Source organism: Scyliorhinus torazame, chromosome 4 (genome assembly GCF_047496885.1).
Source record: "Scyliorhinus torazame isolate Kashiwa2021f chromosome 4, sScyTor2.1, whole genome shotgun sequence".
In the NCBI taxonomy this organism is placed as follows: Eukaryota; Metazoa; Chordata; class Chondrichthyes; order Carcharhiniformes; family Scyliorhinidae; genus Scyliorhinus; species Scyliorhinus torazame.
In genome coordinates, this window is record NC_092710.1 from 338,182,262 (window position 1) to 338,205,249 (window position 22,988).

The 22,988-nt window shown below is 59.7% G+C and overlaps 1 protein-coding gene across 2 annotated transcripts in view; it reads left to right on the forward strand.

Annotated features, from left to right (window-relative positions):
- Positions 1 to 6,711: 6,711 nt before the first annotated feature.
- tlr5b (toll-like receptor 5b) overlaps positions 6,712 to 22,988 on the forward strand; it is a 37,473-nt gene continuing 21,196 nt past the window's right edge. Inside the window, exons 1-2 of one of the 2 annotated variants that reach the window (XM_072500245.1) lie at positions 6,712 to 7,074; positions 14,705 to 15,076. The gene's annotated coding sequence lies outside the window, so the exon portion shown is untranslated. The remainder of the gene's footprint in view (positions 7,075 to 14,704; positions 15,077 to 22,988) is intronic. The other variant, XM_072500246.1, reaches the window with a different exon arrangement.

The following is a 22,988-nucleotide window of genomic DNA, read 5'->3' on the forward strand; positions in this document are numbered from 1 at the left end:
CTCTCTCTGGTCTCTCTGAGGCACTCTCTCTCTCTCTCTGATGGACTCTCTCTCTCTCTCTGAGGGACTCTCTCTCTCTCTCTCTCTCTCTCTGTGAGGGACTCTCTCTCTCTCTCTCTCTCTCTCTCTGAGGGACTCTCTATCTCTCTCTGTGAGGGACTCTCTCTCTCTCTCTCTCTCTCTGAGGGACTCTCTCTCTCTCTCTCTGAGAGGGGTCTCTCTCTCCTCTCTGAGGGACCTCTCTCTCTCTTTCTCTGTGTGAGGGTCTCTCTCTCTCTCCCTGTGTGAGGGTTTCTCTCTCTCTCTCTCTGTGAGGGTCTCTCTCTCTCTCTCTCTGAGGGACTCTCTCTCTCTCTCTGTGAGGGACTCTCTCTCTCTCTCTGTGTGAGGGGGTCTCTCTCTCTCTCTGAGGGACGGACTCTCTCTCTCTCTCTGTGAGGGGACTCTCTCTCTCTCTCTCTGAGGGACTCTCTCTCTCTCTCTGTGTGATGGTCTCTCTCTCTCTCTCTGAGGGTCTCTCTCTCTCTCTCTCTGTGAGGGACTCTCTCTCTCTCTCTCTCTGTGAGGGACTCTCTCTCTCTCTCTCTCTCTGAGGGACTCTCTCTCTCTCTCTGTGAGGGACTCTCTCTCTCTCTCTCTGTGAGGGTCTCTCTCTCTCTCTCTGCGAGGGACTCTCTCTCTCTCTCTCTGAGGGACTCTCTCTCTCTCTCTGTGAGGGTCTCTCTCTCTCTCTGAGGGACTCTCTCTCTCTCCCTGTGTGAGGGTCTCTCTCTCTCTCTCTCTGAGGGTCTCTCTCTCTCTCTCTCTGAGAGTCTCTCTCTCTCTCTCTGAGGGACTCTCTCCCTCTCTCTCCTGTGTGAGGGTCTCTCTCTCTCTCCTCTCCCTGTGTGAGGGTCTCTCTCTCTCTCTCTGTGATGGTCTCTCTCTCCTCTCTGTGAGGGACTCTCTCTCTCTCTCTCTCTCTGTGAGGGTCTCTCTCTCTCTCTCTCTCTCTGTGAGGGACTCTCTCTCTCTCTCTCTCTGTGAGGGTCTCTCTCTCTCTCTCTCTCTCTCTCTCTCTGTGAGGGACTCTCTCTCTCTCTCTCTCTCTGTGAGGGTCTCTCTCTCTCTCTCTGTGAGGGACTCTCTCTCTCTCTCTCTGTGTGTGAGGGTCTCTCTCTCTCTCTCTCTGTGAGGGACTCTCTCTCTCTCTCTCTGTGTGGAGGGTCTCTCTCTCTCTCTGTGTGAGGGTCTCTCTCTCTCTCTCTCTGTGAGGGACTCTCTCTCTCTCCCTGTGTGAGGGTCTCTCTCTCTCTCTCTCTGTGTGAGGGTCTCTCTCTCTCTCTCTCTCTGTGTGAGGGACTCTCTCTCTCTGTGTGAGGGTCTCTCTCTCTCTCTCTCTCTCTCTGTGAGGGTCTCTCTCTCTCTCTCTCTCTCTCTCTCTCTGTGTGAGGGTCTCTCTCTCTCTCTCTCTCTCTGTGAGGGTCTCTCTCTCTCCCTGTGTGGAGGACTCTCTCTCTCTCTCTCTCTCTCTCTCTGTGTGAGGGTCTCTCTCTCTCTCTCTGTGAGGGTCTCTCTCTCTCTGTGTGAGGGACTCTCTCTCTCTGAGGGACTCTCTCTCTCTGTGAGGGACTCTCTCTCTCTCTCCTGCGTGTGAGGGTCACTCTCTCTCTCTCTCCCTGTGTGAGTGGGTCTCTCTCTCTCTCTCTCTCTGTGTGAGGGACTCTCTCTCTCTCTCTCTCTGAGGGACTCTCTCTCTCTGTGAGGGACTCTCTCTCTCTCTCCCTCTGTGAGGGTCTCTCTCTCTCTCTCTGTGTGAGGGGTCTCTCTCTCTCTCTCTGTGAGGGACTCTCTCTCTCTCTCTCTCTGTGAGGGACTCTCTCTCTCGCTCTCTCCCCTGTGAGGGTCTCTCTCTCTCTCTCTGTGTGAGGGACTCTCTCTCTCTGTGTGAGGGACTCTCTCTCTCTCTCTGTGTGAGGGACTCTCTCTCTCTCTGTGTGAGGGACTCTCTCTCTCTCTCTCTCTGTGAGGGTCTCTCTCTCTCTCTCTGTGTGAGGGACTCTCTCTCTCTCTGTGAGGGTCTCTCTCTCTCTCTCTCTCTCTGTGTGAGGGACTCTCTCTCTCTCTCTCTCTGAGGGGTCTCTCTCTCTCTCTCTGTGTGAGGGACTCTCTCTCTCTGTGTGAGGGGACTCTCTCTCTCTCTCTCTGTGAGGGACTCTCTCTCTCTCTCTCTCTGTGAGGGTCTCTCTCTCTCTGTGTGAGGGACTCTCTCTCTCTCTCTCTCTCTCTGAGGGACTCTCTCTCTCTGTGAGGGACTCTCTCTCTCTCTCCCTGTGTGAGGGTCTCTCTCTCTCTCTCTCTGTGTGAGGGACTCTCTCTCTCTATCTCTCTCTCTGAGGGTCTCTCTCTCTCTGTGAGGGACTCTCTCTCTCTCTCCCTGTGTGAGGGTCTCTCTCTCTCTCTCTCTGTGTGAGGGTCTCTCTCTCTCTCTCTGTGAGGGACTCTCTCTCTCTCTCTCTCTGTGAGGGACTCTCTCTCTCTCTCTCCCTGTGTGAGTGTCTCTCTCTCTCTCTCTGTGTGTGAGGGACTCTCTCTCTCTGTGTGAGGGACTCTCTCTCTCTCTGTGAGGGACTCTCTCTCTCTCTCTGTGTGAGGGACTCTCTCTCTCTCTCTCTCTCTGTGAGGGTCTCTCTCTCTCTCTCTCTCTCTGTGTGAGGGACTCTCTCTCTCTCTCTCTCTCTGTGAGGGTCTCTCTCTCTCTCTCTCTCTGTGTGAGGGACTCTCTCTCTCTCTCTCTGAGGGACTCTCTCTCTCTCTCTGAGGGGACTCTCTCTCTCTCTCTCGGAGGGACTCTCTCTCTCTCTCTGAGGGACTCTCTCTCTCTCTCTGAGGGACTCTCTCTCTCTCCCTGTGTGAGGGTCTCTCTCTCTCTCTGTGTGAGGGACTCTCTCTCTCTCTCTCTGTGTGAGGGACTCTCTCTCTCTCTCTGAGGGACTCTCTCTCTCTGTGAGGGACTCTCTATCTCTCTCCCTGTGTGAGGGTCTCTCACTCTCTCCCACTGTGTGAGGGTCTCTCTCTCTCTCTCTCTCTCTGTGAGGGACTCTCTCTCTCTCCCTGTGTGAGGGTCTCTCTCTCTCTCTCTCTCCCTGTGTGAGGGTCTCTCTCTCTCTCTGTGTGAGGGACTCTCTCTCTCTCTCTGAGGGACTCTCTCTCTCTCTCTCTGTGTGAGGGACTCTCTCTCTCTCTGTGTGAGGGACTCTCTCTCTCTCTCTCTCTCTCTGTGTGAGGAACTCTCTCTCTCTCTCTCCCTGTGTGAGGGACTCTCTCTCTCTCTGTGTGAGGGACTCTCTCTCTCTCTCTCTGTGAGGGTCTCTCTCTCTCTCTCTCTCTGAGGGACTCTCTCTCTCTCTCTGAGGGGACTCTCCTCTCTCTCTCTCTGAGGGACTCTCTCTCTGTCTCTGAGGGACTCTCTCTCTCTCTCTGTGAGGGACTCTCTCTCTCTCTCTCTGTGAGGGACTCTCTCTCTCTCTCTCTGTGAGGGACTCTCTCTCTCTCTCTCTCTGTGAGGGACTCTCTCTCTCTGTGAGGGACTCTCTCTCTCTCTCTCTGTGAGGGACTCTCTCTCTCTCTCTCTGTGAGGAACTCTCTCTCTCTCTCTCCCTGTGTGAGGGACTCTCTCTCTCTCTCTGAGGGACTCTCTCTCTCTCTGTGTGAGGGACTCTCTCTCTCTCTCTGTGAGGGACTCTCTCTCTCTCTCTGAGGGACTCTCTCTCTCTCTCTCTGTGAGGGTCTCTCTCTCTCTCTCTCTCCCTGTGTGAGGGACTCTCTCTCTCTCTCTCTCTCGCTGTGTGAGGGTCTCTCTCTCTCTCTGTGTGAGGGACTCTCTCTCTCTCTCTCTCTCTCTGTGTGAGGGACTCTCTCTCTCTCTCTCTGAGGACTCTCTCTCTCTCTGTGTGAGGGACTCTCTCTCTCTCTCTCTCTCTCTGTGTGTGAGGGACTCTCTCTCTCTCTCTCTGAGGGACTCTCTCTCTCTCTCTCTGAGGGACTCTCTCTCTCTCTCTGAGGGACTCTCTCTCTCTGAGGGACTCTCTCTCTCTCTGAGGGACTCTCTCTCTCTCTCTGTGTGAGGGACTCTCTCTCTGTCTCTGTGAGGGACTCTCTCTCTCTCTCTCTCTCTGTGTGAGGGACTCTCTCTCTCTCTCTCTCTGTGTGAGAGACTCTCTCTCTCTCTCTGAGGGACTCTCTCTCTCTCTCTCTGAGGGACTCTCTCTCTCTCTCTCTGAGGGTCTCTCTCTCTCTCTGTGTGAGGGACTCTCTCTCTCTCTCTCTGTGTGAGGGACTCTCTCTCTCTCTCTCTGAGGACTCTCTCTCTCTCTCTCTCTCTGTGAGGGTCTCTCTCTCTCTCTCTCTCTGTGAGGGTCTCTCTCTCTCTCTCTCTCTGTGTGAGGGACTCTCTCTCTCTCTCTCTGAGGGACTCTCTCTCTCTCTCTGAGGGACTCTCTCTCTCTCTCTCTGAGGGACTCTCTCTCTCTCTCTCTCTCTCTGAGGGACTCTCTCTCTCTCTGAGGGACTCTCTCTCTCTCTCTCTGTGTGAGGGACTCTCTCTCTCTCTGTGTGAGGGGACTCTCTCTCTCTCTCTCTCTGTGTGAGGGACTCTCTCTCTCTCTGAGGGACTCTCTCTCTCTCTCTCTCTGAGGGGTCTCTCTCTCTCTCTCTCTGTGAGGGTCTCTCTATCTCTCTCTCTCTCTGTGTGAGGGACTCTCTCTCTCTCTCTGAGGGACTCTCTCTCTCTCTGAGGGACTCTCTCTCTCTCTCTCTGAGGGACTCTCTCTCTCTCTCTCTGTGAGGGACTCTCTCTCTCTCTCTGAGGGACTCTCTCTCTCTCTCTCTCTCTGAGGGACTCTCTCTCCTCTCTCTGAGGACTCTATCTCTCTCTCTGTGTGAGGGACTCTCTCTCTCTCTCTCTGAGGGACTCTCTCTCTCTCTCTCTCTGTGGGACTCTCTCTCTCTCTCTCTCTCTGAGGGTCTCTCTTTCTCTGTGTGAGGGTCTCTCTCTCTCTCTGTGTGAGGGACTCTCTCTCTCTCTCTGAGGGACTCTCTCTCTCTCTCTCTCTCTCTGAGGGACTCTCTCTCTCTCTCTCTCTGTGAGGGACTCTCTCTCTCTCTCTCTCTGTGAGGGACTCTCTCTCTCTCTCTGAGGGACTCGCTTCTCTCTCTCTCTCTGAGGGACTCTCTCTCTCTCTCTGAGGGACTCTCTCTCTCTCTGAGGGACTCTCTCTCTCTCTCTCTGAGGGACTCTCTCTCTCTCTCTCTGTGAGGGACTCTCTCTCTCTCTCTGAGGGACTCTCTCTCTCTCTCTCTCTCTGAGGGACTCTCTCTCTCTCTCTGAGGGACTCTCTCTCTCTCTGAGGGACTCTCTCTCTCTCTCTGTGTGAGGGACTCTCTCTCTCTCTCTCTGAGGGACTCTCTCTCTCTCTCTCTGAGGGACTCTCTCTCTCTCTCTCTCTCTGAGGGTCTCTCTCTCTCTGTGTGAGGGTCTCTCTCTCTCTCTCTGTGTGAGGGACTCTCTCTCTCTGTGTGAGGGACTCTCTCTCTCTCTCTCTCTCTGAGGGTCTCTCTCTCCCTGTGTGAGTGTCTCTCTCTCTCTCTCTGTGTGTGAGGACTCTCTCTCTCTGTGTGAGGGACTCTCTCTCTCTCTGTGAGGGACTCTCTCTCTCTCTCTGTGTGAGGGACTCTCTCTCTCTCTCTCTCTCTGTGAGGGTCTCTCTCTCTCTCTCTCTCTGTGTGAGGGACTCTCTCTCTCTCTCTGAGGGACTCTCTCTCTCTCTCTGAGGGACTCTCTCTCTCTCTCTCGGAGGGACTCTCTCTCTCTCTCTGAGGGACTCTCTCTCTCTCTCTCTGAGGGACTCTCTCTCTCTCCCTGTGTGAGGGTCTCTCTCTCTCTGTGTGAGGGACTCTCTCTCTCTCTCTCTGTGTGAGGGTCTCTCTCTCTCTCTGTGTGAGGGACTCTCTCTCTCTCTCTGAGGGACTCTCTCTCTCTCTCTGTGTGAGGGACTCTCTCTCTCTCTCTGTGTGAGGGACTCTCTCTCTCTCTCTCTCTCTCTGTGTGAGGAACTCTCTCTCTCTCTCTCCCTGTGTGAGGGACTCTCTCTCTCTCTGTGTGAGGGACTCTCTCTCTCTCTCTCTGTGAGGGACTCTCTCTCTCTCTCTCTCTGTGAGGGTCTCTCTCTCTCTCTCTCTGAGGGACTCTCTCTCTCTCTCTCTCTCTGAGGGTCTCTCTCTCTCTGTGTGAGGGTCTCTCTCTCTCTCTCTGTGTGAGGGACTCTCTCTCTCTCTCTGAGGGACTCTCTCTCTCTCTCTGAGGGACTCTCTCTCTCTCTCTCTCTGTGAGGGACTCTCTCTCTCTCTCTGAGGGACTCTCTTTCTCTCTCTCTCTCTGAGGGACTCTCTCTCTCTCTCTCTGAGGGACTCTCTCTCTCTCTGAGGGACTCTCTCTCTCTCTCTCTGTGAGGGACTCTCTCTCTCTGTGAGGGACTCTCTCTCTCTCTCTGTGAGGGACTCTCTCTCTCTCTGTGTGAGGGTCTCTCTCTCTCTCTCTCTCTCTCTGTGAGGGACTCTCTCTCTGAGGGACTCTCTCTCTCTCTGTGTGAGGGACTCTCTCTCTCTCTCTGTGAGGGACTCTCTCTCTCTCTCTGAGGGACTCTCTCTCTCTGTGAGGGACTCTCTCTCTCTCTCTGTGAGGGTCTCTCTCTCTCTCTCTCTGTGAGGGTCTCTCTCTCTCTCTCTCTGAGGGACTCTCTCTCTCTCTCTCTCTGAGGGATTCTCTCTCTCTCTCTCTGAGGGACTCTCTCTCTCTGTGAGGGACTCTCTCTCTCTCTCTCTCTGTGAGGGTCTCTCTCTCTCTCTCTCTGAGGGACTCTCTCTCTCTCTCTCTCTGAGGGACTCTCTCTCTCTCTCTCTCTCTGAGGGACTCTCTCTCTCTCTCTCTGAGGGACTCTCTCTCTCTCTCTCTCTCTATCACACTCTCTCTGTCTGGATGTTGCAGGTTTCCTGTTGTTTTTCTGACGCTGCCACAAGGATCAGCCGGAGAGTGAGGTCAGTGAAACAACTTTAATCCAACCCGCGGGTTTACTTCAACTTCCCGGCTGGACTCGCGGAATTCCCCAAATGTACACTTCATCCCAATCCCCCCCCCCGTCCCGAATCCCACCCCACCCCCATCCCGAATCCCCCCCCCACCCCCGAATCCCACCCCATCCCCCATCCCGAATCCCACCCCACCCCCGTCCCGAATCCCACCCACCCCCCATCCCAATCCCCCCCCCAGTCCCAAATCCCACCCCATCCCCCATCCCAAACCCCCCCCCCCGTCCCGAATCCCACCCACCCCCCATCCCAATCCCCCCCCAGTCCCAAATCCCACCCCATCCCCCATCCCGAATCCCACCCCATCCCCCATCCCGAATCCCACCCCATCCCCCATCCCGAATCCCACCCCATCCCGAATCCCCACCCCATCCCGAATCCCCCCCCCATCCCGAATCCCCCCCCCATCCCGAATCCCACCCCATCCCCCATCCCGAATCCCCCCCACCCCATCCCGAATCCCCCCACCCCATCCCAAATCCCCCCCCATCCCGAATCCCACCCCACCCCACCCCCATCCCGAATCCCCCCCCACCCCCATCCCGAATCCCCCCCCACCCCCATCCCGAATCCCCCCCATCCCAAATCCCCCCCCACCCATCCCGAATCCCCCCCCACCCCATCCCGAATCCCACCCCCCCATCCCGAATCCCCCCCACCCCCATCCCGAATCCCCCCCACCCCATCCCGAATCCCCCCCCACCCATCCCGAATCCCCCCCCACCCCATCCCGAATCCCACCCCCCCCATCCCGAATCCCCCCCACCCCCATCCCGAATCCCCCCCACCCCCATCCCGAATCCCCCCCACCCCATCCCGAATCCCCCCCACCCCATCCCGAATCCCCCCCACCCCATCCCGAATCCCACCCCATCCCCCATCCCGAATCCCACCCCATCCCCCATCCCGAATCCCACCCCATCCCCCATCCCGAATCCCCCCCCATCCCGAATCCCACCCCACCCCCATCCCGAATCCCCCCCCATCCCGAATCCCCCCCCCACCCCCATCCCGAATCCCCCCCCACCCCCATCCCGAATCCCCCCCCATCCCGAATCCCCCCCCACCCCCGAATCCCCCCCAGTCCCAAATCCCACCCCCATCCCGAATCCCCCCCCACCCCCATCCCGAATCCCCCCCCACCCCCATCCCGAATCCCCCCCCATCCCGAATCCCCCCCCACCCCCGAATCCCCCCCAGTCCCAAATCCCCCCCCATCCCAAATCCCCCCCAGTCCCAAATCCCCCCCCCATCCCGAATCCCCCCCCATCCCGAATCCCCCCCACCCCCGAATCCCCCCCAGTCCCAAATCCCACCCCCATCCCGAATCCCCCCCCCATCCCGAATCCCCCCCCACCCCCATCCCGAATCCCCCCCCACCCCCGAATCCCCCCCAGTCCCAAATCCCCCCCATCCCAAATCCCCCCCCCCAGTCCCAAACCCCCCCCATCCCGAATCCCCCCCCATCCCGAATCCCACCCCACCCCCATCCCGAATCCCCCCCATCCCGAATCCCCCCCCACCCCCGAATCCCCCCCCAGTCCCAAATCCCCCCCCCATCCCGAATCCCACCCCATCCCCCATCCCGAATCCCCCCCCACCCCATCCCGAATCCCACCCCACCCCCATCCCGAATTCCACCCCCCCATCCCGAATTCCCCCCAACCCCGAATCCCACCCCCAGTCCCAAATCCACCCCCCATCCCGAATCACACCCCATCCCCCACCCCGAATCCCCCCCCACCCCATCCCGAATCCCCCCCCAGTCCCGAATTCCCCACCCCCGTCCCGAATCCCCCCCCCACCCCATCCCGAATCCCCCCCCAGTCCCGAATCCCCCCCCACCCCATCCCCCATCCCGAATCCCCCCCCAGTCCCAAATCCCCCCCACCCCATCCCGAATCCCACCCCATCACCCATCCCGAATCCCACCCCCAGTCCCGAATCCCACCCCGTCCCAAATCCCCCCCCCAGTCCCGAATCCCCCCCCCCCCCGTCCCGAATCCCACCCCCCCCCGTCCCGAATCCCCCCCCCCCCCCCCGTCCCGTCCCAAATCCCTGCCCCCCCCCCGCCCGTCCCGTCCCGAATCCCCCCCCCCCGTCCCGAATTCACCCCCCCCCCCCCCGGTCCGTCCCGTCCCGAATCCACCCCCCCCCCCCCCCGGTCCGTCCCGTCCCGAATCCACCCCCCCCCCCCGTCCGTCCCGTCCCGAATCCCCCCCCCAGTCCGTCCGTCCTGTCCCGAATCCCCCCCCCCCCGTCCGTCCGTCCCGTCCCGAATCCCCCCCCCCGTCCGTCCCGTCCCGTCCCGAATCCCCCCCCCCCGTCCGTCCGTCCCGTCCCGAATCCCCCCGTCCGTCCGTCCGTCCCGTCCCGAATCCCCCCCCCCCCCCCCCCCGTCCGTCCGTCCCGTCCCGAATCTCCCCCCCGCCGTCCGTCCGTCCCGTCCGAATCCCCCGTCCGTCCGTCCGTCCGTCCGTCCCGTCCCGAATCCACCCCCCCCCGGTCCGTCCCGTCCCGAATCCACCCCCCCCCCCCGTCCCGTCCCGAATACCCCGCCCCCCCGTCCCGTCCCGAATCCCCCCCCCCCGTCCCGAATCCCCCCCATCCCGAATCCCCCGTCCCGTCCCGAATCCACCCCCCGTCCCGTCCCGAATCCACCCTCCCCCCGAATCCCCGTCCCGTCCCGTCCTGACCTGACTCCCTCCGTCCCCCCCGAATCCCCCCCCCCAATTCCCCTCCCCCCCCCCAATTCCCCTCCCTCCCCCCCCCCCCGAATCCCCTCCCTCCCCCCCCGAATCCCCGTCCCGTCCTGAATCCCTCCGTCCGTCCCCCCGAATACCCTCCCCCCCCCAATTCCCCTCCCTCCCCAATTCCCCTCCCTCCCCCCCCGAATCCCCTCCCTCCCCCCCCGAATCCCCTCCCTCCCCCCCCCGAATCCCCTCCCTCCCCCTCCCCCGAATCCCATCCCCCCCCCACCCTCCCGTCCCGAATCCCCCCCCCCAACCCCCCGTCCCGAATCCCCCCCCCACCCCCCCGTCCCGAATCATCCCCCCCCACCCCCCCGTCCCGAATCCCCCCCCCACCCCCCCGTCCCGAATCCCCCCCCACCCCCCCGTCCCGAATATCCCCCCCCCACCCCCCGTCCCGAATATCCCCCCCCCCACCCCCGTCCCGAATATCCCCACCCCCCATCCCGAATATCCCACCCCCCACCCCCCAGCCCCGAATATCCCCCCCCCCACCCCGTCCTGAAACACCCCCCCTTCCCCCCCCCCCGAATCCCCCCCTCCCGAATCCCCCCTCCCGAATCCCCCCTCCCGAATCCCCCCTCCCGAATCCCCCCTCCCGAATCCCCCCTCGGTCATTCCCCGCTTGGTCTCGGTCATTCCCCGCTTGGTCTCGGTCATTCCCAGTTCGGTCTCGTTCTCGGTCATTCCCCGCTCGTTCTCGGTCATTCCCCGCTCGTTCTCGGTCATTCCCCGCTCGTTCTCGGTCATTCCCAGCTCGGTCTCGGTCATTCCCAGTTCGGTCTCGTTCTCGGTCATTCCCAGCTCGGTCTCGGTCATTCCCAGTTCGGTCTCGTTCTCGGTCATTCCCAGCTCGGTCTCGGTGTCGGTCATTCCCCGCTCGGTGTCGGTCATTCCCCGCTCGGTGTCGGTCATTCCCCGCTCGGTGTCGGTCATTCCCAGTTCGGTCTCGTTCTCGGTCATTCCCAGCTCGGTCTCGTTCTCGGTCATTCCCCGCTCGGTCTCGTTCCCGGTCGTTCCCCGCTCGGTGTCGGTCGTTCCCCGCTCGGTGTCGTTCCCCGCTCGGTGTCGGTCGTTCCCCGCTCGGTGTCGGTCGTTCCCCGCTCGGTGCCGGTCGTTCCCCGGCTCGGTGCCGGTCGTTCCCCGGCTCGGTGCCGGTCGTTCCCCGGCTCGGTGCCGGTCGTTCCCCGCTCGGTGCCGGTCGTTCCCCGGCTCGGTGCCGGTCGTTCCCCGGCTCGGTGCCGGTCGTTCCCCGGCTCGGTGCCGGTCGTTCCCCGCTCGGTGCCGGTCGTTCCCCGGCTCGGTGCCGGTCGTTCCCCGCTCGGTGTCGGTCGTTCCCCGCTCGGTGTCGGTCGTTCCCCGCTCGGTGCCGGTCGTTCCCCGCTCGGTGTCGGTCGTTCCCCGGCTCGGTGCCGGTCGTTCCCCGCTCGGTGCCGGTCGTTCCCCGCTCGGTGCCGGTCGTTCCCCGCTCGGTGCCGGTCGTTCCCCGCTCGGTGTCGGTCGTTCCCCGGCTCGGTGCCGGTCGTTCCCCGGCTCGGTGCCGGTCGTTCCCCGGGTCGGTGACGGTCGTTCCCCGGCTCGGTGCCGGTCGTTCCCCGGCTCGGTGCCGGTCGTTCCCCGGCTCGGTGCCGGTCGTCCCCCGGCTCGGTGCCGGTCGTTCCCCGGCTCGGTGCCGGTCGTTCCCCGGCTCGGTGCCGGTCGTTCCCCGCTCGGTGCCGGTCGTTCCCCGGCTCGGTGCCGGTCGTTCCCCGGCTCGGTGCCGGTCGTTCCCCGGCTCGGTGCCGGTCGTTCCCCGGCTCGGTGTCGGTCGTTCCCCGGCTCGGTGTCGGTCGTTCCCCGGCTCGGTGCCGGTCGTTCCCCGGCTCGGTGCCGGTCGTTCCCCGGCTCGGTGCCGGTCGTTCCCCGGCTCGGTGCCGGTCGTTCCCCGGCTCGGTGTCGGTCGTTCCCCGGCTCGGTGCCGGTCGTTCCCCGGCTCGGTGTCGGTCGTTCCCCGCTCGGTGTCGGTCGTTCCCCGGCTCGGTGTCGGTCGTTCCCCGGCTCGGTGTCGGTCGTTCCCCGGCTCGGTGTCGGTCGTTCCCCGGCTCGGTGCCGGTCGTTCCCCGGCTCGGTGCCGGTCGTTCCCCGGCTCGGTGCCGGTCGTTCCCCGGCTCGGTGTCGGTCGTTCCCCGGCTCGGTGTCGGTCGTTCCCCGGCTCGGTGTCGGTCGTTCCCCGCTCGGTGCCGGTCGTTCCCCGCTCGGTGTCGGTCGTTCCCCGCTCGGTGCCGGTCGTTCCCCGGCTCGGTGCCGGTCGTTCCCCCGCTCGGTGTCGGTCATTCCCAGTTCGGTCTCGTTCTCGGTCATTCCCAGCTCGGTCTCGTTCCCGGTCGTTCCCCGCTCGGTGTCGGTCGTTCCCCGCTCGGTGTCGGTCGTTCCCCGCTCGGTGTCGGTCGTTCCCCGCTCGGTGTCGGTCGTTCCCCGCTCGGTGTCGTTCCCCGCTCGGTGTCGGTCGTTCCCCGCTCGGTGTCGGTCGTTCCCCGCTCGGTGTCGTTCCCCGCTCGGTGTCGGTCGTTCCCCGCTCGGTGTCGGTCGTTCCCCGCTCGGTGTCGGTCGTTCCCCGCTCGGTGTCGTTCCCCGCTCGGTGTCGGTCGTTCCCCGCTCGGTGTCGTTCCCCGCTCGGTCTCGGTCGTTCCCCGCTCGGTGTCGGTCGTTCCCCGCTCGGTGTCGGTCGTTCCCCGCTCGGTGTCGGTCGTTCCCCGCTCGGTGTCGGTCATTCCCAGTTCGGTCTCGTTCTCGGTCATTCCCAGCTCGGTCTCGTTCCCGGTCGTTCCCCGCTCGGTCTCGGTCATTCCCCGCTCGGTCTCGGTCATTCCCAGTTCGGTCTCGTTCTCGGTCATTCCCAGCTCGGTCTCGTTCCCGGTCGTTCCCCGCTCGGTGTCGGTCGTTCCCCGCTCGGTGTCGTTCCCCGCTCGGTGTCGGTCGTTCCCCGCTCGGTGTCGGTCGTTCCCCGCTCGGTGTCGGTCGTTCCCCGCTCGGTGTCGGTCGTTCCCCGCTCGGTGCCGGTCGTTCCCCGCTCGGTGTCGGTCGTTCCCCGCTCGGTGTCGGTCGTTCCCCGCTCGGTGCCGGTTGTTCCCCGCTCGGTGTCGGTCGTTCCCCGCTCGGTGTCCGTCGTTCCCCGCTCGGTGTCGGTCGTTCCCCGCTCGGTGTCGGTCGTTCCCCGCTCGGTGTCGGTCAGTCCCCGCTCGGTGTCGGTCGTTCCCCGCTCGGTGCCGGTCGTTCCCCGCTCGGTGTCGGTCGTTCCCCGGCTCGGTGCCGGTCGTTCCCCGCTCGGTGTCGGTCGTTCCCCGCTCGGTGTCGGTCGTTCCCCGCTCGGTGTCGGTCGTTCCCCGCTCGGTGTCGGTCGTTCCCCGCTCGGTGTCGGTCGTTCCCCGCTCGGTGCCGGTCGTTCCCCGGCTCGGTGCCGGTCGTTCCCCGCTCGGTGTCGGTCGTTCCCCGCTCGGTGTCGGTCGTTCCCCGCTCGGTGTCGGTCGTTCCCCGGCTCGGTGTCGGTCGTTCCCCGCTCGGTGCCGGTCGTTCCCCCGCTCGGTGCCGGTCGTTCCCCCGCTCGGTGCCGGTCGTTCCCCGGCTCGGTGTCGGTCGTTCCCCGGCTCGGTGCCGGTCGTTCCCCGGCTCGGTGCCGGTCGTTCCCCGGCTCGGTGCCGGTCGTTCCCCGGCTCGGTGCCGGTCGTTCCCCGGCTCGGTGCCGGTCGTTCCCCGGCTCGGTGCCGGTCGTTCCCCGGCTCGGTGCCGGTCGTTCCCCGGCTCGGTGCCGGTCGTTCCCCGGCTCGGTGCCGGTCGTTCCCCGGCTCGGTGCCGGTCGTTCCCCGGCTCGGTGCCGGTCGTTCCCCGGCTCGGTGCCGGTCGTTCCCCGGCTCGGTGCCGGTCGTTCCCCGGCTCGGTGCCGGTCGTTCCCCGGCTCGGTGCCGGTCGTTCCCCGCTCGGTGTCGGTCGTTCCCCGCTCGGTGTCGGTCGTTCCCCGCTCGGTGTCGGTCGTTCCCCGCTCGGTGTCGGTCGTTCCCCGCTCGGTGCCGGTCGTTCCCCGGCTCGGTGCCGGTCGTTCCCCGCTCGGTGTCGGTCGTTCCCCGCTCGGTGTCGGTCGTTCCCCGCTCGGTGTCGGTCGTTCCCCGGCTCGGTGTCGGTCGTTCCCCGGCTCGGTGGCGGTCGTTCCCCGGCTCGGTGCCGGTCGTTCCCCGGCTCGGTGCCGGTCGTTCCCCGGCTCGGTGCCGGTCGTTCCCCGGCTCGGTGCCGGTCGTTCCCCGGCTCGGTGCCGGTCGTTCCCCGGCTCGGTGCCGGTCGTTCCCCGGCTCGGTGCCGGTCGTTCCCCGGCTCGGTGCCGGTCGTTCCCCGGCTCGGTGCCGGTCGTTCCCCGGCTCGGTGCCGGTCGTTCCCCGGCTCGGTGCCGGTCGTTCCCCGGCTCGGTGCCGGTCGTTCCCCGGCTCGGTGCCGGTCGTTCCCCGGCTCGGTGCCGGTCGTCCCCCGGCTCGGTGCCGGTCGTCCCCCGGCTCGGTGCCGGTCGTTCCCCGGCTCGGTGCCGGTCGTTCCCCGGCTCGGTGCCGGTCGTTCCCCGGCTCGGTGCCGGTCGTCCCCCGGCTCGGTGCCGGTCCCTGTTTGTGCTCCATGTCTATCTTCACTTTGCTGTTCACAGCAGTGATTAATAAGGTGCAGCTTCAGCAGAATTCAAGGGATGGGAGTTCATAGTTCAGTGAAATTTAAACCAGCTTTCTGGAACCCCTTCCTTTAACTTCCCGACACTTTTGTGAGCTGTAACTGACATCATTCCTGAGGAGGTTTCCATTTCTGTTCACTGATTTTAGGACACAGACACTGAGGTGTTTGATGTTGTACAGGACTGTTCAGAGCATCATGAGTATCTCTGATTACATCATTAAGGATTAGTAATGGAGACCGACAGCAAGTGAATTGTTTGTGGCAGAAGATGATTCGAAAAAATCAATTACTTTCAAGTCAGCTTTCTGACTCTTCCAGTCTGCTCTGTAACCATTCCGGGTTTTCCTGTATAACCTCAAGTGACCGGAGTAGTCAAGGTGCGGTTTAGAGAAAGGTGGTTCCACCACAAATACCTCAGTAATGTGATCAACAGCAATACAGCTCAGAAGGTGAATCTGCAGAGAGAGTGGGACAAGCGGAGACTGCTTTCAAAAGCAGACTGTGATCTCCCAACGCAGGTTTGGCTGTTTATTTTGATACACTATCTTTCTTGTAGAATTTATATTACTACCATAATGTTAAAGTCCAACAGGTTTGTTTCGATGTCACTAGCTTTCGGAGCGCTGCTCCTTCCTCAGGTGATTCACCTGAGGAAGGAGCAGCGCTCCGAAAGCTAGTGACATCAAAACAAACCTGTTGGACTTTAACCTGGTGTTGTAAGACTTCGTACTGTGCTCACCCCAGTCCAACGCCGTCATCTCCACATCATAATGTTTGATCGGCACCTCAAGCTGTCACGAAGTTACCACAACGCAGTTATATTCAGATGTGGGTGCTTCCTGACCCAATCCCAGCTTCCTGACCCAATCCCAGCTTCCTGACCCAATCCCAGCTTCCAGACCCAATCCCAGCTTCCTGACCCAATCCCAGCTTCCTGACCCAATCCCAGCTTCCAGACCCAATCCCAGCTTCCAGACCCAATCCCAGCTTCCTGACCCAATCCCAGCTTCCAGACCCAATCCCAGCTTCCAGACCCAATCCCAGCTTCCTGACCCATTCCCAGCTTCCTGACCCAATCCCAGCTTCCAGGCCCAATCCCAGCTTCCAGGCCCAATCCCAGCTTCCAGACCCAATCCCAGCTTCCAGACCCAATCCCAGCTTCCAGACCCAATCCCAGCTTCCTGACCCAATCCCAGCTTTCTGAACCCAGCTTCCTGACCCCATCCCAGCTTCCTGACCCCATCCCAGCTTCCTGACTCCATCCCAGCTTCCAGACCCAACCCAATCCCAGCTTCCTGACCCAACCCAATCCCAGCTTCCTGACCCAACCCAATCCCAGCTTCCTGACCCAACCCAATCCCAGCTTCCTGACCCAATCCCAGCTTCCTGACCCAATCCCAGCTTCCTGACCCAATCCCAGCTTCCAGACCCAATCCCAGCTTTCTGAACCCAGCTTCCTGACCCCATCCCAGCTTCCTGACCCCATCCCAGCTTCCAGACCCCATCCCAGCTTCCAGGCCCAATCCCAGCTTCCAGGCCCAATCCCAGCTTCCAGGCCCAATCCCAGCTTTCTGAACCCAGCTTCCTGACCCCATCCCAGCTTCCTGACCCCATCCCAGCTTCCTGACCCCATCCCAGCTTCCAGACCCCATCCCAGCTTCCAGGCCCCATCCCAGCTTCCAGGCCCAATCCCAGCTTCCAGGCCCAATCCCAGCTTCCAGGCCCAATCCCAGCTTCCAGGCCCAATCCCAGCTTCCAGACCCAATCCCAGCTTCCAGACCCAATCCCAGCTTTCTGAACCCAGCTCCCTGACCCCAGATCCCAGCTCCCTGACCCTAGATCCCAGCTCCCTGACCCCAGATCCCAGCTCCCTGACCCCAGATCCCAGATCCCAGCTCCCTGACCCCAGATCCCAGCTCCCTGACCCCAGATCCCAGCTCCCTGACCCCAGATCCCAGCTCCCTGACCCCAAATCCCAGCTCCCCGACCCGGTCCCCTCTCCCCAACCCGGTCCCCTCTCCCCGTGGCCATTGATCCGGACGGCCATCGTGGATTTAGTGAGGTGATGAGGTCGAGATTGGTCGAGGGTGATGGAGGCGAGCTTCGGAAGGTGGGTGGGCTGATCGAGGGTAGCGGAGGCCAGCGTACTGGTGAGCAGGGGTTCCGGGAGGCGGAGGGGTGATTCCAAGATGGCGGCCCCCACGGGTCGCACGTGGCGGATGACGTGGTCCCCGCGGGCTACACGCAGCGCTGCTGGGTTTAGAAACAGGTCGGGCCTGGCAGACTTTAGAGAAGTGGCCTTTCTTTCCGCACCCGTTGCTGATCGCGCTCCTTGCTGGGCAGCGTTGTCTGGGGTGCGTACCCTGGCCACAGAAGTAACATTTCGGACTTTCGGAGTTGGCGGGTCGCTGCGCGGCACAGGCTTGCGGCGCCCCTGGGTCGGGTGATGGCGGCGCTCACGACGTCCACATGGGTGCCGTGTGGTCGGAGGTGTAGGCATCCATGTTATGGATGGCCACTTCCAACGGGTCCGAGAGTTGTACTGAGTCTTGGCGGTCGAGTGTACCCCCTTCTAGTAGGCGCTGGCGGATGTAATTAGATTCTATGCCTGCGACATAGACGTCCCGGATCAGCAATTCGGTGTGCTTGACAGCAATCCCGCCTCACAACTGCAGGTCCGGCCGAGGACCCGCAAGGCGCGCAGCAATTCAGCTTGCGATTCTCCGGGGCGCTGTCGCCTCATGGCAAGGAGATGCCGAGCGTACACCTCGCTGACTTCCTTAACATACTGCCCCTTGAACAGCGTTATCGCATCCTCGTACGAGGTAGCGTCTCTGATAAGATGGAAAACTTGCGGGCTCACCCGGGAGTTGAGGACTTGCAGCTTGTGGGTCTCAGCGACGGCGGCGGCGGAGGAATCAATGTAAGATTCAAAGCAGCTTAGCCAATGTTCAAACGTGGCAGTGGCGTCGGCTGCTTGGGGGTCCAGCGCCAGGCGATCAGGCTTGAGCGATGGATCCATCTTAAAACTTTAGCTGATTAAATTGATGTAGCATCAATGACGACAGACGAGAGTCGGAAGAGTAAACTGTGGCTTTAATCAGCTAAAAGATACCTGCTGGCAGCCGGTCCCAGAATGAGGGCAGGGCTGGGGGTCAGCTACCTTTATACCTGAGCCCGAGGGACAGAGCCAGCAGGGACAAACCCAGACATGTAACAAACAGTAAGTACAGTACGAAGTCTTACAACACCAGGTTAAAGTCCAACAGGTTTGTTTCGATGTCACTAGCTTTCGGAGCGCTGCTCCTTCCTCAGGTGAATGAAGAGGTCTGTTCCAGAAACACATATATAGACAAATTCAAAGATGCCAAACAATGCTTGGAATGCGACCATTAGCAGGTGATTAAATCTTTACAGATCCAGAGATGGGGTAACCCCAGGTTAAAGAGGTGTGAATCAATTCCCATCAGCCCGCACCCATCAGCACAGGGTGTACCAGAGCACCACTACTTGCTTTCCTTTTAATATTTTTAATCAGAATAAAATGTTCAATTATGACATACAGAATACTGTAGCAACTTTTATGAAAATAGCCACCCCCCGAACACTGCCCCTCCCAATCCGGATTAACACAGAACCCTCGAAACCCAGTCCCCCCCTCCTCCTGCGCCTATCCACCCCACTTTTGTTTGCTGACGACGTCTTGTTCCTTGAGGTGAGCACTCCCAGCGAGCGTTCCCAGTGAGCCAGCAGGCACATCCAGACTGAGACACATCGAAGAGTGAGTTTGGGAGCTGGGAATTTGAAGCTAGGTGGGAATTCGAGGAATGGTGGGAGGAGGTGCTCTTTACTCCTTGATTTCTTGTACTGTGAGTGGCCTTGCCCTGCTGCAGATGACTACAAGGGAGAGAGCTGATCGGTGAGTTGCAGGTACAGGAGGTACCTTAATATCGGGAGTGGAAACTGCGAGAAAAATCCAGAGTGCAGTCTGGGAAGGTAAGTGGTATTTGTCTCTGTCTCCCTAAGCGGGAGAAATCGGACTGCAGTCTGGGAAGGTAAGTGGTATTTCTGTCTGTGTCTCTCTCTGTGTCACTGAGCGGGAGAAATCCGGAGTGCAGTCTGGGAAGGTCAGTGGTATTTGTGTCTGTGTCTCTGAGCGGGAGAAATCCGGAGTGCAGTCTGGGAAGGTCAGTGGTATTTGTGTCTGTGTCTCTGAGCGGGAGAAATCCGGAGTGCAGTCTGGGAAGGTAAGTGGTATTTGTGTCTGTGTCTCTGAGCGGGAGAAATCCGGAGTGCAGACTGGGAAGGTAAGTGGTATTTGTGTCTGTGTCTCTCTCTGTGTCTCCGAGCGGGAGAAATCCGGAGTGCAGTCTGGGAAGGTCAGTGGTATTTGTGTCTGTGTCTCTGAGCGGGAGAAATCCGGAGTGCAGTCTGGGAAGGTCAGTGGTATTTGTCTCTCTGTCTCTGAGCGGGAGAAATCCGGAGTGCAGACTGGGAAGGTAAGTGGTATTTGTGTCTGTGTCTCTGAGTGGGAGAAATCCGGAGTGCAGTCTGGGAAGGTAAGTGGTATTTGTGTCTGTGTCTCTCTCTGTGTCTCTGAGCGGGAGAAATCCGGAGTGCAGTCTGGGAAGGTCAGTGGTATTTGTGTCTGTGTCTCTCTCTGTGTCTCTGAGCGGGAGAAATCCGGAGTGCAGACTGGGAAGGTAAGTGGTATTTGTGTCTGTGTCTCTGAGCGGGAGAAATCCGGAGTGCAGTATGGGAAGGTCAGTGGTATTTGTGTCTGTGTCTCTGAGCGGGAGAAATCCGGAGTGCAGACCGGGAAGGTCAGTGGTATTTGTGTCTGTGTCTCCGAGCGGGAGAAATCCGGAGTGCAGACTGGGAAGGTCAGTGGTATTTGTGTCTGTGTCTCCGAGCGGGAGAAATCCGGAGTGCAGTCTGGGAAGGTAAGTGGTATTTGTGCCTGTGTCTCCGAGCGGGAGAAATCCGGAGTGCAGTCTGGGAAGGTAAGTGGTATTTGTGTCTGTGTCTCCGAGCGGGAGAAATCCGGAGTGAAGTCTGGGAAGGTAAGTGGTATTTGTGTCTGTGTCTCCGAGCGGGAGAAATCCGGAGTGCAGTCTGGGAAGGTAAGTGGTATTTGTGTCTGTGTCTCCGAGCGGGAGAAATCCGGAGTGAAGTCTGGGAAGGTAAGTGGTATTTGTGTCTGTGTCTCCGAGCGGGAGAAATCCGGAGTGCAGTCTGGGAAGGTAAGTGGTATTTGTGCCTGTGTCTCCGAGCGGGAGAAATCCGGAGTGCAGTCTGGGAAGGTAAGTGGTATTTGTGTCTGTGTCTCTGAGCGGGAGAAATCCGGAGTGCAGACTGGGAAGGTCAGTGGTATTTGTGTCTGTGTCTCCGAGCGGGAGAAATCCGGAGTGCAGTCTGGGAAGGTAAGTGGTATTTGTGTCTGTGTCTCTGAGCGGGAGAAATCCGGAGTGCAGACTGGGAAGGTAAGTGGTATTTGTGTCTGTGTCTCTCTCTGTGTCTCCGAGCGGGAGAAATCCGGAGTGCAGACTGGGAAGGTAAGTGGTATTTGTGTCTGTGTCTCCGAGCGGGAGAAATCCGGAGTGCAGACTGGGAAGGTCAGTGGTATTTGTGTCTGTGTCTCTGAGCGGAGGAAATCCGGAGTGCAGTCTGGGAAGGTAAGTGGTATTTGTGTCTGTGTCTCTGTCTGTGTCACTGAGTGGGAGAAATCCGGAGCGCAGACTGGGAAGGTAAGTGGTATTTGTGTCTGTATCTCCGAGCGGGAGAAATCCGGAGTGCAGTCTGGGAAGGTAAGTGGTATTTGTGTCTGTGTCTCCGAGCGGGAGAAATCCAGAGTGCAGACTGGGAAGGTAAGCGGTATTTGTGTCTGTGTCTCTGAGCGGGAGAAATCCAGAGTGCAGTCTGGGAAGGTAAGTGGTATTTGTGTCTGTGTCTCTGAGCGGGAGAAATCCGGAGTGCAGACTGGGAAGGTAAGTGGTATTTGTGTCTGTGTCTCTGAGCGGGAGAAATCCGGAGTGCAGTCTGGGAAGGTCAGTGGTATTTGTGTCTGTGTCACTGAGTGGGAGAAATCCGGAGTGCAGACTGGGAAGGTAAGCGGTATTTGTGTCTGTGTCTCTGAGCGGGAGAAATCCGGAGTGCAGTCTGGGAAGGTCAGTGGTATTTGTGTCTGTGTCTCTCTCTGTGTCTCTGAGCGGGAGAAATCCGGAGTGCTGTCTGGGAAGGTAAGTGGTATTTGTGTCTGTGTCTCTGAGTGGGAGAAATCCGGAGTGCTGTCTGGGAAGGTAAGTGGTATTTGTGTCTGTGTCTCTGAGCGGGAGAAATCCGGAGTGCTGTCTGGGAAGGTAAGTGGTATTTGTGTCTGTGTCTCTGAGTGGGAGAAATCCGGAGTGCTGTCTGGGAAGGTAAGTGGTATTTGTGTCTGTGTCTCTGAGCGGGAGAAATCCCGAGTGCAGTCTGGGAAGGTCAGTGGTATTTGTGTCTGTGTCTCCGAGCGGGAGAAATCCGGAGTGCAGACTGGGAAGGTCAGTGGTATTTGTGTCTGTGTCTCTCTCTGTGTCTCTGAGCGGGAGAAATCCGGAGTGCAGTCTGGGAAGGTCAGTGGTATTTGTGTCTGTGTCTCCGAGCGGGAGAAATCCGGAGTGCAGACTGGGAAGGTCAGTGGTATTTGTGTCTGTGTCTCCGAGCGGGAGAAATCCGGAGTGCAGACTGGGAAGGTCAGTGGTATTTGTGTCTGTGTCTCTGAGCGGGAGAAATCCGGAGTGCAGTCTGGGAAGGTCAGTGGTATTTGTGTCTGTGTCTCTGAGCGGGAGAAATCCGGAGTGCAGACTGGGAAGGTCAGTGGTATTTGTGTCTGTGTCTCCGAGCGGGAGAAATCCGGAGTGCAGACTGGGAAGGTCAGTGGTATTTGTGTCTGTGTCTCTCTCTATGTCTCTGAGCGGGAGAAATCCGGAGTGCAGTCTGGGAAGGTCAGTGGTATTTGTGTCTGTGTCTCCGAGTGGGAGAAATCCGGAGTGCAGTCTGGGAAGGTCAGTGGTATTTGTGTCTGTGTCTCTGAGCGGGAGAAATCCGGAGTGCAGACTGGGAAGGTCAGTGGTATTTGTGTCGGTGTCTCTGAGCGGGAGAAATCCGGAGTGCAGACTGGGAAGGTCAGTGGTATTTGTGTCTGTGTCTCCGAGCGGGAGAAATCCGGAGTGCAGACTGGGAAGGTAAGTGGTATTTGTGTCTGTGTCTCTCTCTGTGTCTCCGAGTGGGAGAAATCCGGAGTGCAGTCTGGGAAGGTAAGTGGTATTTGTGTCTGTGTCTCTGAGCGGGAGAAATCCGGAGTGCAGACTGGGAAGGTAAGCGGTATTTGTGTCTGTGTCTCTGGGCGGGAGAAATCCGGAGTGCAGTCTGGGAAGGTCAGTGGTATTTGTGTCTGTGTCTCTCTCTGTGTCTCTGAGCGGGAGAAATCCGGAGTGCAGTCTGGGAAGGTAAGTGGTATTTGTGTCTGTGTCTCTGAGCGGGAGAAATCCGGAGTGCTGTCTGGGAAGGTAAGTGGTATTTGTGTCTGTGTCTCTGAGCGGGAGAAATCCGGAGTGCTGTCTGGGAAGGTAAGTGGTATTTGTGTCTGTGTCTCTGAGTGGGAGAAATCCGGAGTGCTGTCTGGGAAGGTAAGTGGTATTTGTGTCTGTGTCTCCGAGCGGGAGAAATCCGGAGTGAAGTCTGGGAAGGTAAGTGGTATTTGTGTCTGTGTCTCCGAGCGGGAGAAATCCGGAGTGCAGTCTGGGAAGGTAAGTGGTATTTGTGCCTGTGTCTCCGAGCGGGAGAAATCCGGAGTGCAGTCTGGGAAGGTAAGTGGTATTTGTGTCTGTGTCTCTGAGCGGGAGAAATCCGGAGTGCAGACTGGGAAGGTCAGTGGTATTTGTGTCTGTGTCTCCGAGCGGGAGAAATCCGGAGTGCAGTCTGGGAAGGTAAGTGGTATTTGTGTCTGTGTCTCTGAGCGGGAGAAATCCGGAGTGCAGACTGGGAAGGTAAGTGGTATTTGTGTCTGTGTCTCTCTCTGTGTCTCCGAGCGGGAGAAATCCGGAGTGCAGACTGGGAAGGTAAGTGGTATTTGTGTCTGTGTCTCCGAGCGGGAGAAATCCGGAGTGCAGACTGGGAAGGTCAGTGGTATTTGTGTCTGTGTCTCTGAGCGGAGGAAATCCGGAGTGCAGTCTGGGAAGGTAAGTGGTATTTGTGTCTGTGTCTCTGTCTGTGTCACTGAGTGGGAGAAATCCGGAGCGCAGACTGGGAAGGTAAGTGGTATTTGTGTCTGTATCTCCGAGCGGGAGAAATCCGGAGTGCAGTCTGGGAAGGTAAGTGGTATTTGTGTCTGTGTCTCCGAGCGGGAGAAATCCAGAGTGCAGACTGGGAAGGTAAGCGGTATTTGTGTCT